The sequence below is a fragment of the Triticum urartu genome, chromosome 5A (assembly GCF_056163025.1).
Source record: "Triticum urartu cultivar PI428250 chromosome 5A, HENAU_Tu73, whole genome shotgun sequence".
Lineage (NCBI taxonomy): Eukaryota > Viridiplantae > Streptophyta > Magnoliopsida > Poales > Poaceae > Triticum > Triticum urartu.
The window spans coordinates 297931568-297948478 of NC_141877.1; the positions used below are offsets into that span (position 1 = coordinate 297931568).

The 16911-nt window shown below is 45.0% G+C and overlaps 1 long non-coding RNA gene across 1 annotated transcript; it reads right to left on the bottom strand.

Annotated features, from left to right (window-relative positions):
• Positions 1-3319: 3319 nt before the first annotated feature.
• On the bottom strand, positions 3320-5428 carry LOC125508763 (uncharacterized). Its single transcript, XR_007283760.2, has 4 exons — positions 5080-5428; positions 4050-4140; positions 3849-3967; positions 3320-3779 (listed from the first exon to the last, which is right to left on the bottom strand). It is a non-coding gene; the product is annotated as an uncharacterized LOC125508763 (long non-coding RNA).
• Positions 5429-16911: the final 11483 nt, after the last annotated feature.

Sequence of the window (16911 nt, forward strand, 5' to 3'; positions counted from 1 at the left end):
CGAGAACTTTGCCTATTGGTCCGCCTCATTCAACGAGCAGGAAAATGGTTCTCTTCATCCCTCGCCCTTGGTATCGATGTTGTTGTCGACATAACTGATAGACTATCCTCTGACATGCCTTGCTTACATGATCGTGTAAGACGTCATCGCGTCCCTACTTTTAACCCACCTGGTGGGCCCATAACCCACAGTTCCACATGATCGAAACCTGACTCTCCGGCACACCCCCTAGTTTCCAAGGTTATTCCTCGCGCTTGACTCCATATGCATTCATGGGTCACCTTCCTAGAGATGACCTATTCTGGTATCAGACACAATACTTATTCCCGTTGCACTGAACCCCTTTCACGCCCTGTTTCAGGCAATGAATGATTGCCTATCCGCTCAAAACTTCTTATTGCACCGTCTTAATTGCTCTCGATATTTTCTTAAGTTCCAATTCGAGAGTTACTTCCGCCACCTTCCCTGATGTTATCTATCAGATAAGCAACCTTGTAGCTAGACATTCGTTCTTCCAAAGATACCCCTTAACCTTTTCGTAAGTACGATGGAGTTTCTGAAGAAACAATGATAACTTCGTCATGATGACCTAGAGCAGAGCGTTGAAGACATCAACGAGAGGGATCAACATCTTGAGAAGAGCAACTCAGGACGAGAAGGTCCGCTAGAAATTCGTAACCATAACTTTCCCCCTCACTCTACCTCTTAAATCTCGGGACGAGATTTCTTGTAGTGGAGGAGATTTGTAACACCCTGAGAATCATGCTACAGTAACCTTCCCCTAATGGTGGCCATGTCACCGTGATTACTATGCAGCTTGCCACTTGTCCAAAATCAAAGTCAAATTCAAATTAAAATTTCAAGTGAAATTATTATTTCTTCGAGCGGAAAAAACTAAAATGTTCGAATATTAGTATAAATTTCCCTGATCAATATTCATGTTGGGACCAGCATCATTTGAAACTTCAAAATTGCCCTTATATATTTTTGATTTGAGCAAACAACACTTAGTGGCTCCTTTAAATTCAAACTGAAAATAAAGCCTTTCAAAAATTATGTAAGACTCCGTGGTTAGTTCCACGATATTGCAAAGTATTTATGAGACAAGTTTCCTATTTAAAAAAATTTAGTTGGATCGAAAACAAAATACAAAACAGTGAGCAAAATATAAAACAGTAAATATAAACGGGAAAAGGCCTGATAAGCTACTGTGTGGGTGGGCTCTATGTAGCTATAGTGCATTCGTCCCAAGCCCACCACGGCCTTCTTCTTCTTCCTACTGTACAGGAGGAGGCAGCGTCCTGGCGTGGCCGCGCACACAGCCGTCCACGTCATGGATGTCGCCGTGTCGACCATCCGGAGCCCCCTGGAGATGCATAAGGACCTCCCCGACCGAGTGGACAAACCCTAGCCGTCCAATTCGCCCCCCTCACGCCTCTCTGTTCAGATTTAAAGCTCGCCCGGGTCGTGGCCGTCATCGTCACCGCGGCCACCGTCCATCTCAGCGCCTGAGGAGACGTCTAGGAGCTCCGCCATTGCCGTCTCCTTCGCCCTCGCCGAAGTGCTCGAGCTAGGACACCCAGTACGCTCGGCATCGGGCACACCTTCATCGGTAAATCGCCGGCGTCTGACGTCGTTTGCCACGGCTCCGGTCCACCCCGGCCTTCGTCGACCGTGCCCACGAGCTCTATGTGAGCCCCTCCTCTTCCCCATGCTTGCCCCCTCGATTCGTTGCGGTAGCCTCCGTCCCCGAGCTCGTCTGAGCTCGCGCGTACGCGTACGTACGTGTGTACTGCTGCTGCTCCTGCGCTGTTGCTGCCGCTGCTGTGCGCGCGCGCCCGCACGCGTCCTCGCCGCGGTTGCTCACCAACCGTTGTGGCTGCGCTGCTTGCTGCTGCCTCTGCTCTTGCAGTGTCGTTGTGCTGCCGCCATTGCTCCTTTGCTCTGCTGCTGCTACTAGTGTTGCTTTACTGTTGCTATTGCCGCCTGGCTGCGCCCGTCTCCGTTGCCTGCTGCTCGCCCCACGCCGCGCCCATCACTCCCGGCCACGCCTGGCCCTGCTTGCCATTCCGCGCGCGCCCCTGCACCTGCCCGCACTGTTTCTGCTGAAGCTCTTGCCCTGCTGCTGCGCTAACTGCTGCTGCTTACTGTACTACTAGTTAGCTTTTCAATATCTACATTGACTAACCCTCTAGGCAGCCTCTAATCAGCCCTTAAACAACTACTAACAGGCCAAAAATAAATATGAGTAGGATGTACACTTGACAAACTTCATATTACTCCACTGGACCAAATTTATTTGATGCATGGTTTAAATCCTACAAAAATCACAAAATGCTATCTTTTCTTACGGGCATTTGGTGTTTTGCCCCCCCCCCCCCCCCCCTTACTTTGGACTTTGACTATTTGCCACTCTTTACTTTGTATTTGATCTTTTGCCATCTTTTACTTTGCACTTTGATCTTTTGCCACTTTGTAACACAAAAACAATCTTTGCAAATGATAGAAGAAATGCATGCACAAATCAGAGGACAAGTATACCTTTATACCTCTTTGACTGAAACATAGATCAACCTCACCTCAAAAACGTGATGAACCCTTGATGCTGCCTTGCTGCCCCCCACCCCACCCCTGCTCCTCTCCGGCGGCCCTGCTGCCCTACTGCCGCGCCGCCTCCTGCTTTCCTTGCCCCCCCCCCCCCCCCCCCCCCCCCCCCGTGCTGCTCCCTCGCATCTCGCACTCGCCTCGCTTCACGTGCTCAAAGTAGTTGAGCTGAAAGTTGAAATGCATGAAACCATTGAACCATTGAGCCAACTATGATGAAACTTTCCCAGATTAGTCACACATACATGAGTGATTTTCTGTAATTTTTTCTTTTTTTTTGAGAACTTTTAAATTTCGGTCAAACTCTGGTCAAACTAGTTAAGCTGAATGTTGAAGTGCATAGAAACGTTGAACCATCGATCAAAAATTTATGAAACTTTCACATATTAGTCATTCATGCGTGAGTGATTTTCTGTAATTTTTTCAATTTTTTCTGAGAACTTTCAAATTTGGTCAAAATTTGCAGCTGAAATTTGAATTTCCTCCAAAATGGCTCATCGAAATGAGCTCAAATTTTACCAGAATGGTCACACATATATGGTTCTTTATATGGATTTTTTTCCAATTTTTTCTGGGTTGTTCGAAAAAAATTCCAAAAGTTGGGCAGCATTTTGGCTCAATTTGGACAGCATTTCCACTGTTTATGCACATATCATCCAAATCCTAACATATATTTCCAGAAAGACATTCATATCCATATCACACTTGAACTCAGTATAGAAAAATAAAGCATTTCACATGTCCATACATCATCCATTTTCATACATCATCTAACATAAGGTGTCAAGTCTGGCATATTACAACCAAAAACATAAGGAAACATTTGATGCATTGTTCCACACAAAGTAGGATGGCAAGTCTGGCAAACTATAACTAAAAGCATAGAGAACATAGAAGATCAATCACAACACTAGCTCTTCCTTCTCTTCGGGGTCAACTTTCTAGCCCTTGAGCTCGAGGACATGTCATATGCAATCATGGTGTTCCCAACGGTTGTGGTAGGTTGCTGGGACGCCTCATCAGCCAACGCCATAGTCAACATCCTTCTTGTCACAGGATTGGGACTGCCTTGAAGACTATGTGGCATAGTGATCATGTGCCTACTGGGAGTGGCAACAACTTCAAGTTGTGGTGCTGCATGTGTTTCCTCATCAGCCAACGCCGCAGCCAACATCCTGCATGTATTGAGAAATGTAAGAATTGCAAGGAAAATTATATATTTCTATAGTGTGTGGATGTGTTACCTTCTTGTCACTGGATTGGGACTGCCTTGAAGACGGGTTGCTCGCTTCCATCATCAAGCTTGGCGACATAAGAAGCAAGTCTAACAGTTATTGTGAAAACATTGGGTGGTGGAGGCATCCTACTCGACAATAAGCAACTACAGAGTTAGCGTGTTAAATAATGAGCAACAAATAGAAGCAGTAGATACTTTGCTTTCTCACCTCGGCTTGGTTGAGAACAAAGTCTCGGGTAAGCCGTCACCCGTCTCCGGTTCGGCCATCATCAACACTTAGCTCATCTCAAATTTATGGTCTGCATCAACAATAAATCAACCAACCATCAAATCTCTAGTGACAAGCAATAATCAAATAGGAATAGCACTGCAGCCTACGGGCATGAGCAGCAGCGGCAGTCACGGCCATGAGCAGCACCAAATTATTTTCATTTCAATTATCATGCAATACATTTTGATATCTATATTTAGTGTTGTCGATATTTGCATATTCTTCTATAAACTTGGTCTAGCTTAGGACAAACACATAACTTGAAACAATTTGGAATGAAACATCAAAAAGGATATATGCATATGTAGGTTCTTCTTTTCCTACTATATTAAGAATATAGTAATATAGCAGTGTATATCAGATTACTCCAAAAGTTAGCCGTGTAATCACAAGTTATATTCCAACGAAACTGAAAGCACATGAATAAATAATCAGTACACCATTTATTTTCTTGGAGCAACACTTCCCTAAGATCTCAAATCCAAATTTTATCAATCTTCTCACCTTGACATATTCGCAAGTACAAAAGGGAGCAACAAATAGGAATAGTTATATTGTGAAAACACATGGGGTGAGAAGCAACAGCACTGGCCACACACGGCCACCAGAAGCTGCAGCTGCGGACAACACGGGCGACGAGCAGCAGTAGAGGCCATGAGCCGCTACTTCTGCCCTGCTGCTCCCCGGATGCCCGCCTGCCACGCACGGCAACGAGCAGCAGCAGTGGTGGCGCGCACATGCACGCAGGCGGCGGGGACGCATGGCCAGGAGCAGCAGATGCGGTGGCGGCGGCGCACGGGCAGGAAAGGGGCGGCAGCGGCGCAAAACGTGTGTGGAGGTGGTGGCCGGCGACGGGCGGCGGGCGGACAGGCGGTGGCCGGCAGCGGAGCAAAACGCGAGGGGCGATGGCGGCGACAAGTAACCCTAACCCTAGGTGGCAAAGGCCGGGGCGGGAAAGAAGACTCGCCTTCGCCGTCGCGGACCACCGGGGCCGTCGCCGTTGCCGTCGTTGACCACGTGCATCTCCTGGAGCTGGCCGCCGCCGTCTCCTACAGACGAGGAGGGGATGAGTTGCGAAAGAACGAGTTCCTCGTCCTCTCGTTTCTGGTCAATCTGTTCGGGAGGGGCAAGTTTGTCATTATACGTGGGACCCATCTGACAGAGGGCAAAAGATTAAAGTGCAAAGTAAAAGATGGCAAAAGATCAAATACAAAATAAAGAGTGGCAAATAATCAAAGTCCAAAGTAAGGGGGGGAACCAAATTCCCCCCTTTTCTTAACCCTAGCATTGTGTGTGCGTGTGTGTTCTGTGTGTGGTGGCCGACCGGCTCTCCGTTAGCTAACTTGTACTCCTACTAGTTAGTCTAATCAGTGGTTAGGTATAGTACAAATGACAGGTGGACCCCCCTCTAAATATCCACTTAAAAAGAAAATGCAAGATATGTGTGAATGACACCTAGGCCCCATCTACAGTTTTGACCAGTCAACAGTTGACTATTGACTGCACCGTTGACTGAGTCAACAGGGACCCCTGGACCCACTATCAGCCTCCGGTGGCCCTGCTGTGTGCACTCAGCTGGGTGCACATAGCAGTTTCCCCTTTTATTTCGAATTAATAATAATTTCGGAATATTGTTAAAACTTTGAAAAATCATAGAAAATAATCCGTAACTCCGATGAAAAAGTTTTATACATGAAAGTTGCTCAGAACGACGAGACGAATCCGAACACGTGGTTTGTTTACCTGTCGGATGCCTCTAACTATCTGAACATGGAGCTTTCCCCCTCCGGTCATCTGTCTGACACAGGTCTGAAACCGGGAAAATATTCTCGGTTAAATTCCTCCTTCACCTATATCGTATAGCCATACATTAGGTCACCCCTAGCACAACGTTTGCCGTTTCTTGCTTTGTGTTACATTTGATTGCTCTATTATTTATTGTGTTCCCTCTCCATTACTTATTTCTGGTAGACTCCGAGACCGTTGCCGATGCTCGTGTGTTCGACTACGTTGTTGATGACCCCTCTTTCTTGCCAGAGAAACCAGGCAGCCCCCCCCCTTGATCACCAGATATCACCTACTCTCCTCTATACTGCTTGCATTAGAGTAGTGTAGCATGTTACTGCTTTCCTTTAATCCTATTCTGATGCATAGCTTGACATTGTTGCTACAACTGTTGATACCTTACCTGCAACCTAAATGCTTAGTATAGGATTCTAGATTATCATCAGTGGCCCTACATTCTTGTCAGTCTGCCATTCTATACTATCGGGCCATGATCACGTCGGTGTTGATCATGGGTTTATACTATACATACATACTATACATGTTGTGACTAAAGTCGGGTCGGGTCGTAGAGTACCCGCAAGTGATTCCGATGTGGGGGCTGAAGGGGCAGGTGGTTCCATCCAGGTAGTGGTGGGCCTGGGTTCCCGACGGCCCCTGACTGTTACTTTGTGGCAGAGCGACATGGCAGGTTGAGACCACCTAGGAGAGAGGTGGGCCTGGCCCTGGTCGGCGTCCGTGGTTACTTCAAAATAACACGCTTAATGAGATCTTGGTATTTGATCTGAGTCTGGCCACTGGCCTATACGCACTAACCAACTACGCGGGAACAGTTATGGGCACTCGACGTCGTGGTATCAGCCGAAGCCTTCTTGACGTCAGCGACTGAGCGGCGCGCGCCGGGTTGGACTGGAACGCCTGCTCTTGTATTAGGGAGGCCAGGTCTGCTTACCGGCCGCGTTCGCAACATGCAGGTGTGAAATGGGCGATGGGCCCAGACCCCTATGCCATAGGATTTAGACCGGTGTGCTGACCTCTTTGTTGTGCCTAGGTAGGGCTGCAACGTGTTGATATTCCAAGGCCGGGCATGACCCAGGAAAGTGTGTCCGGACAAAGAGGATCGAGCGTGTTGGGAAATGTGGTGCACCCCTGCAGGGAAGTTTATCTATTCGAATAGCCATGTCCCTCGGTAAAAGGACGACCCAGAGTTGTACCTTGACCTTATGACAACTAGAACCGGATACTTAATAAAACACACCCTTCCAAGTGCCAGATACAACCGGTGATCGCTCTCTCATAGGGCGACGAGGGGAGGATCATCGGGTAGGGTTATGCTATGCGATGTTACTTGGTGAACTTACCATCTACTCTCTTCTTCTGCTGCGAGATGGAGGTTAGCAGAAGCGTAGTCTTCGATAGGACTAGCTATCCCCCTCTTATTCCGGCATTCTGCAGTTCAGTCCACATATACTACCCCTTTCATTGATACCAATGCATATGTAGTGTAGCTCCTTGCTTGCGAGTACTTTGGATGAGTACTCATGGTTGCTTTGCTCCCCCCTTTCCCCTTTCTATATCCGATTGTTGCGACCAGACATTGGAGTCCAGGAGCCAGACGCCACTGTCGATGACGACTGCTTCTACTCGGGAGGTGCATACTACTACGTGCAGGCCACTGACGACGACCAGGAGTAGTTTAGGAGGATCCCAGACAGGAAGCCTGCGCCTCTTTCGATCTCTATCCCAGTTTTTGCTAGCCTTCTTAAGGCAAACTTGTTTAACTTATGTCTGTACTCAGATATTGTTGCTTCCGCTGACTCGTCTATGATCGAGCTCTTGCATTCGAGTCCTCGAGGCCCTGGCTTGTAATATGATGCTTGTATGACTTATTTTATTTGTAGAGTTGTGTTGTGATATCTCCTCGTGAGTCCCTGATCTTGATCGTACATGTTTGCGTGTATGATTAGTGTACGGCCAAACCGGGGGCGTTACACATGATCGAGACTCATCTCCGATCAATAACCAATAGCGGAACCTGGATGCTCATATTGGTTCCTACATATTCTACGAAGATCTTTATCGGTCAAACCGCATAACAACATATGTTGTTCCCTTTGTCATTGGTATGTTACTTGCCCGAGATTCGATTAACGGTATCATCATAGCTAGTTCAATCTCGTTATCGGCAAGTCTCTTTACTCGTTCCATAATGCAACATCTTGCAACTAACTCATTAGTCACATTGCTTGCAAGGCTTATAGTGATGTACATTACCCAGAGGGCCCAAAGATACCTCTCTGACAATCAGAATGACAAACCCTAATCTTGATCTATGCCAACTCGACAAACACCATCGGAGACACCTGTAGAGCATCTTTATAATCACCCGGTTAGGTTGTGACGTTTGATAGCACACTAAGTGTTCCACCGGTATTCGGGAGTTGCATAATCTCATAGTCATAGGAACATGTATAAGTTATGAAGAAAGCAATAGCAATAAACTAAATGATCATTATGCTATGCTAACGGATGAGTCTTGTCCATCACATCATTATCTAATGATGTGATCCCGTTCATCAAATGACAACACATGTCTATGGTTAGGAAACTTAACCATCTTTGATTAACGAGCTAGTCAAGTAGAGGCATACTAGGGACACTCTGTTTTGTCTATGTATTCACACATGTACTAAGTTTCCGGTTAATACAATTCTAGCATGAATAATAAACATTTATCATGATATAAGGAAATATAAATAACAACTTTATTATTGCCTCTAGGGCATATTTCGTTCATATATGTAGGAATATTGGGGATGTCTAAAACTTTAAATACACAATGCATAACTTTGGTGGCACCTGTCTCGCAAACCCGAAATCACCCTTGGATATGTATATATATATATATAATGACATAATGTTGTACCTAGCTAGGATGCTTGCCCCACCACCTCCCACTTCGTGTCAGCGGGGCGGATGCACGTAATGATCGATACTTTGGTCATACATGCATGTCGCCATGACCTACCATAAGATGGACCAATGAATCTATCGTTTGGTCAAACGACAGTTGTTGTTGTTGATAAACCGCTTAGGCCAATAGATTGAACCATCATAAAAATCGCACGAGAGGGACCACAAAACTAGCACCTCTTGCATGCGACCCAAAATGATGTACGTTGGGAAGGGGTGATGTGTGTTTTCAATATGGAATAATGTACAATTTAGATGTGGTGCCTATCTCTCGATACAGACAACAACCATGAAGGCGAGGTAGTTAAGGACGAGATACACAGGGTTTGATGTAGGTCAAACCCAGCAATCTGAGCATGTGCGAGGGAATCCTGACAACGCATGAGCTCAAGCTTTGGTTGAGCGACATGTGATGGTGATCGGCCCTAACACGAACTAGGAGGAATCCATTCATGGACAACACATACCCCTCATTATCGGTTAAAGGGATGATATATATATACACACTCGGGGAGCCCACAGATATGTGTGTCGTCACAAAAAACCACACAAGGGAGACATGGTCGATGAGAAGACCCCGTATACACTTCATGCAGCCCGAAAATATGTATGGGTATGGTGGTGTGTGATGTGTTTAAATCCCAAATACACAACTTCGATGGGCCACCAATTAGATTACAAACCAAGCACCGTACCCGACTCTAAGCCTGGTTCAATACGTATGGTGTCAGTTTCCCAACTTCGAGACGGCAGCGGCGGGGGGGGGGGGGGGTCGTCCCACGCATGCGCTCAAACTTTATTTGGTCTAGCATGGGACACACACACACATACACACACACACACACATCTGTACACCTATATAGTGTGCGAATAACTTTGAAAGTTGGTCGTTGGATGAAGCCAATCCGACGGTACAGAGATGGCAAATCCGAGCACTACTGGCCGTTGGATATCATCTACATTCCACCAGATTCTGCCACATGTACAATCTAGAAGACTCCATGGTTGAACTTAAGCATAATGCACAAACCTCAAAACACAAGCACTTCTCCTTTGTTCTCTAGAATCTTCCATATCTTAATTGCCTAAACTTTTTTTCTAAATGAATTGGCACTTTTTGTTTTTACCTTTATAATGCACAATTCCATGAATCTTAAAATATTTTTTTATAAAACTAATTGATTTTGGATGAGATAAACTATAAGAATTAAACGAACATCTACATCATGCATATATAACTCAAAGCTTACATGCTATAGTGTGGTATTTATTCATAATTTGTTTACCAAATCTCATGCGTGCAATGCATGTGTACCTTACTAGTATCAATAGGAAACCATCATGGTCAAACCCTTCTCGTTGTTGGGTCAAAGGGATAGATTGTGTGGGCCCCCCTAATTGTCGGTAAAGGATAGTATATATACCTCGGGGAGCGCACAGATATGTGCCGCGTCTATAAGACGCACAAGGGAGACATGCTCGAGAAGAACACCCTGCCCCCTATACCCTGCATGTAACCTAAAAAAGGTTTATATAATCGCCATGATAGGTCAAGTCAATCATTCTTTAATTTTTTAGAGGAAAAAGTAACCAATAAAAACATAGTAGGTTTATATAATCATCATGACAAGTCTAGTCAATCATTCTTTAATTTTTTTAGAGCAAAAAATAACCCATAAAAACATAGTCTACAAATTAGCAAAACAAGGATCCCAAGGTTTATATAATTGCCATGATAGGTCACTATAGAGATATATTTATGATAGGTCAAGTCAATCATTCTTTAATTTTTAGAGGAAAAAGTAACCCATAAAAACATAGTAGGTTTATATAATCACCATGACAATTCTAGTCAATCATTCTTTAATTTTTTAGAGCAAAAAATAACCCATAAAAACATAGTCTACAAATTAGCAAAACAACGATCCCAAGGTTTATATAATTGCCATGATAGGTCACTATAGAGATATAATATATCTAATAATGACCGTGTCATGGCATTTAAATGAAGCTTGAGATATGCAACTTCCCACCGGGTCACCCATCCTTGGACTACTCCAGCCCAAGCACGCTTAACTCGTGCATTCTATTCGACTAGGCTAGCGGATGGGAAGCCAGCCCTTGCTGATAAGAATTGCCTCCTTGCCATTAAGGCGTTTCACGCTGGTCACCCTATGGGACCTACTCCCTCCTATCACACACATTGTGCTTTTAGAAACTGTATGGGATATTTTACATCGCCAGTGTGTCGCCGCTAGCCTTCAATCAGCACTAACATTGGTAGAGGGAAAACGATGGGAGAAGAGGCGGGAAACCGATGAGAGGAGCGGCGAGAAATGGTAGCCTGTTTTGAAAACCTAGTAGAGAAAGAAGCGTGAGCTAGCACGACGCATGCGCATAGTGCTTACCCATGTACTACATGTGCCGTCGAAAGGGCTCAGGATTGCCGTTCGACCTGGGAGCATCCAACGGTGCACACGTACGATCCGTGGGGTTTGGGTTATGGCCATTCAAAACGCATGACTCAGATCGTGCGCGCAGCAGGGGGAAGAATATCGTACGTAAACCAACATTCGGTGGAAACCGGTGAAAACCACGAGAAAAAGATGTTTTGAAGTTCCAATTTTTTTTGGAAAAATGCGGGATGTTAAGAGGATGATGTTTTATTACCACACAAAATTTCAAGTTGAAACACATTACGAGATGTGAGTTATGAAAAAGACAAAATCATCATCGAATAGTGCCGAATAGTAATGTCACTATTCCGGGCTGAATTTGTCTTTTTCATAGCTCACATCTCATAATGTTTCTCAACTTGAAATTTTGTGTCGCAATAAAACATCACCTTCTTAACATCCCACATTTTTTCAGATTTTTATGAAACTTTAAAATATGGTTTCCATGAAGTTTTCATTGAATATCGGCTTTCGTGAGTGAACCAGGTGCTATTTGAAAACATTTCGTCAGAAGAATCTCGGTTTTTAAATCCCCCTAAATCCAAAACTAAGCCGAAAATTGTGAAACCTGGCATGGTGTCATGACATGGCACTTATTCGCGGAGGAATTTTTTCGTCCATTGTGGCGCAAGTTTTATTACAAGCCTCTTACAAACCGGAGCTTCTCTCAAAGAAGCCTCGTGGTTCCGATAGGGAAACATGTCCCCTTTGTGGGCGAAATGTAATTATTGCCTCTTTGCCTTGTATTTTCTTCTATGGGCAACATGGAATGACATGATATCAGTGCTGAAATTTAAACATATTCACGGTTCGTTTGGCCTTTTTATACACTAGTCGAGTTTCCTAGGCATTTATGTCCATAATTCAAATCTGAACTTCAAATACATCTCCAGTTCACCAAAATGGCTAGAAAATTTATACATGTGTCCTTGGGTGCATGTTTGGGTCCCATGCCAGGAATGGGAACAAATTACAACCATACCCGCGTCCTGGCTCGTCCTCAAACATTTGGAATCTCGGTTTTTAAATCCCCATAAATCCTAAACTCACCAGAAAGTCATGAAAGGTGGCATGGTGTCACGTCATGGCACATATATGTCGTGGTAAAAACATTGTCCAATTTGGGCCAAGCTTTATTACAAACCTCTTACAAAAACCGGAGCTTCTCTCAAAGAAGTCTCGTGCTCCCGATAGGGAAACGTGTTCCCCTTGTGGGCGAAACATAATCACTACTTCTTTTCGCCTTGTATTTTTTACACGGGCAACATGGAAACACATGGTATCTGTGCTAAAATTTAAACTTATTCAGGGTTCGCTTGGACTTTTTATACCGTAATTGAGTTTCCTAGGCATTTAATGTCCACAATTCTAATCTAAACTACAAATACATGCTCCAGTTCACCAAAATGGCTAGAAAAATTATACATGTGTCCTTGGGTGCATGTTTAGGTCCCATGTCAGGAATGGGAACGAATTACAACCGTACCGGTGTCCTGGCTCGTCCTCAAACATTTTGAATCTTGGTTTTTAAGTCCCCATAAATCTAAAACTCACTAGAAAGTCATGAAAGGTGGCATGGTGTCACATCATGGCACATATATGTCATGGTAAAAACATTGCCAATTTGGGCCAAGCTTTATTACAAACCTCTTACAAACCGGAGCCTGTCGCAAGAACCCTCGTGGTTTTGATAGGGAAACATGTCCCCTTGTGGGCCAAACGATAATCACTCCCTCTTCTAGCCTTGTATTTTCTTCTACACACGACAAGGAACAACGGGAGATCCGCGCTGAACTTTGAAATTATTCAGGGTTCATTTGATCTTTTTTATTCATTAATTGAGTTTTCTAGGCATTTAAATGTCCATAATTCAAATCCGAACTACAAATACAAGCTCTAGTGCACCAAAATGGCTACAAAAAACTTACATGTTTCCTTGGGGTGCATTTTTAGGTCCCATGGAACAAATAGGAATGAATTCAACCGTCTCGCCATCCTGGCTTGGCCACAAACATTGCAAATCTCGGTTTTGAAATCTCTGTAAATCCAAAACTCACCAGGAAATCATGAAACTTGGCATGGTGTCACTACATGGTACATATAATTGTCCAATTTGGGCGAAGCTATATTACAAGCCTCTTACAAACCAGAGCCTGTCGCAACCCTCGTGGTTCCGATAGGGGAACATGCCCCTCTTGTGGGTGAAACGGTAATCGCTGCCTCTTCTCGTCTTGAACTTTGTTTTCTACAGGAAACATAGAATAATAGGAGTGTCAGGCTGAAATTTGAAACTGTTCAGGGTTCGTTTGGCCATTGTATATATTACTAATTACTAGGTTTTCTACGCATTTAATGTAGTCCATATTTCAAATTTGAACTACAAGCACATGCTCCAGTGAAGCAAAATGGGTGGGAAATCATACATGTGTCATTGGGTGCATGTTTAGGTCTCATTTAAGGAATGGGAATGAATTACAAACTTGTCGTCGTCCTGAAACATTGAGAATCTCAGTTTTTAAATCCCAGTAAATCAAAAACTCACCCAAAAAACATGAAACTAGGCATGTTTTCATGACATGGCACATATATGTCATGGTAAAAAAATCGTCTAGTTTGAGAAGAGGCGCACACATTAGTAGCCAACGAAGTCCTTTTTGAAACAAAAAGCTGACACATTAATATCGCAAATGGTTGTCTTTTATTAACCGTGTCGAAATTTAACCATACTCGATGGCGTGCATGCAGCTGTTTGATTAGATGGGACGAGTGCGAGAAGTCCGCCGTGCAGGCTCGACGAGACGCGTGCGAGCAGTCCGCCGCGCAGGCTCGACGGGACGCGTGCATCCTATCCACCTCGCAGGCTCGACGGGACACGTGTGAGCAGCAAGGCCACCCATGCTCACCGGGAAGCGAGCTCTTTGACCTCCATGCACCAGCCGCCGCCTGCCTCGCTCACAACTTCTCCATTAATGGGTTAATTAAAGCACCTGGACGGAGGGTGTTTGCTTGTGATCCCATGGCAGCATTTGCTTTGTTTGTGTTTTCAACTCGTATTCCGCCCTAATTTAAATTGCCACATAAGGCAACGGATAATATGACCACAAATAAAATGGAAACGGATAATATGACGACAACTTTACAATGGCGCAGATGATAATTTTCTTACATATTCTGGATAATTTAAAATGCCACATGCGGAAAAGCGCGGAAGACACGGGGGCAAGAGAAGAAGGAAATTGCAGACAGTGACCTGGGTCGCTACTGTCTCTACTCGTCGACGGATCACCGGGCGACGAAATCCTTCAGCTCCTTCTTTAATTCCTCACGACTTTGCTTGAAAGCAGCCACGGATTCCTCCAGCTCTTGCTCGCACTCGATCCAGAGATTCCACAAGCCACCCATCAGTTCCTCGACGACCGCTTTCAGTGTCATCTTCGAGGCACTGCTTTGCTCATGCAGCATCTTCTAGCCAGCGGCCTCCTCCTTCTCCTTCTCCACGACCAACTTGAGGAGCTTCGCATTGTCACTCATGAGTTGCTCGACGAGGCCGGTCGCCTTGTCAACCGAGGCATTGCTGATCTTGAGCAGCTTCATCAAGCCGTCGACCAGCTCCTACTACATAGTGACGCCAGCGAGAATGTCATCGTCGCTGGCGAAGGACTTCAGGAACGTCGGCGCATTACGATGGCCGACGCCGCGAATGCGCTTGTGAAAGCCCTCGTGTGCCCGTGAGAGCTCGTTCGAGGGCTCCGCAGCGCGCCGGGACATCTCTGCTGCGGCTTCACGGTGGGAGCTCTCTAGTGCTTCCGCGGCCTTGATCTTTGATGCCTAGTTATATTTCCACCCTAAACTCCTCCTACCGGTCATGGCGGAATGACTTGACAGGAAAGACCAGTTTTGTGGGTGATGAGGAGAGGAACTGTGAAGTAATTTTCGAGTGGGTAGTTTTTATAGCCCGGTGCTAAGTGTGAACACATATTAGTTTGATAGGTGTGAACAGATTTGCAATTACTTATTGCATTGTAATCTGCAATGTGACGAGAAATAAGGTCAAAATTTATTGATGGTAGAAGGTTGACCACGTGGTTGCTCGCCGTTGAGGCGGCCGCGACGCGCTCTGCTCACGTCTGTCCGCGCGTTTTGCTCGCCATTGAGGCGGCCGCGGCGCGCTCTGCTCTGGCATCCCTACGCGTGCCCTGCTCGCCGTTGAGGTTAATATACAATGGCAATGGTTAATAATTCTTAATAATTGTCTTGCTGCTACCTCTTGAGCACTGCGTTGGTTTTCCCTTAAAGAGGAAAGGGTGATGCAGCAAAGTAGTGTAAATTTCCCTCAGTTTTTGAGAACCAAGGTATCATTCCAGTAGGAGATCACGCTCGAGTCCCACGCACCTACACAAACAAATAAGAACCTCACAACCAACGTGGTAAAGGGGTTGTCAATCCCTTCACGGTCACTTACGAGAGTGAGATCTGATAGATATGATAAGATAATATTTTTTGTATATTTATGATAAAGAGAGATAAAGATGCAAAGTAAAATAAACTGCAAAAGAAATAACTAAGTGTTGGAAGATTAATATGATGGAAGATAGACCCCGGGGCCATAGGTTTCACTAGTGGCTTCTCTCAAGAGCATAAGTATTACGGTGGGTAAACGAATTACTGTCGAGCAATTGATAGAATTGAGCATAGTTATGAGAATATCTAGGTATGATCATGTATATAGGCATCACTTCCGCGACAAGTAGACCGAAACGATTCTGCATCTACTACTATTACTCCACACATCGACCGCTATCCAGCATGCATCTAGAGTATTAAGTTCATAAGAACAGAGTAATGCTTTAAGTAAGATGACATGATGTAGAGGGATAAACTCATGCAATATGATATAAACCCCATCTTTTATCCTCGATGGCAACAATACAATACATGTCGTTTCCCTTTTTGTCACTGGGATCGAGCACTCCAAGATTGAACCCAAAGCTAAGCACTTCTCCCATTGCAAGAAAGATCAATCTAGTAAGCCAAACCAAACTGATAATTCGAAGAGACTTGCAAAGATAAACCAATCATACATAAAAGAATTAAGAGGAGATTCAAATATTGTTCATAGATAAACTTGATCATAAACCCATAATTCATCGGATCTCGACAGACACACCGCAAAAGAAGATTACATCGAATAGATCTCCAAGAGAATCCAGGAGAACTTTGTATTGAGATCCAAAGAGAGAGAAGAAGCCATCTAGCTAATAACTATGGACCTGAAGGTCTGAAGTAAACTACTCACACATCACCGGAGAGGCCATGGAGTTGATGTAGAGGCACTCCGTGATCAATGCCCCCTCCGGCGGAGCTCCGGAAAAGGCCCCGAGATGGGATCTCTCGGGTACAGAAGGTTGCGGCGGTGGAATTAGGTTTTCATGGTGCTCCTGGATGTTTGGGGGATACATGGATATATATAGGAGGAAGAAGTACGTCGATGGAGCAACGAGGGGCCCACGAGGGTGGAGGGCACGCCCAGGGGGTAGGCGCGCCCCCCTGCCTTGTGCCCTCCTCGATCGTTTCTTGACGCCCAC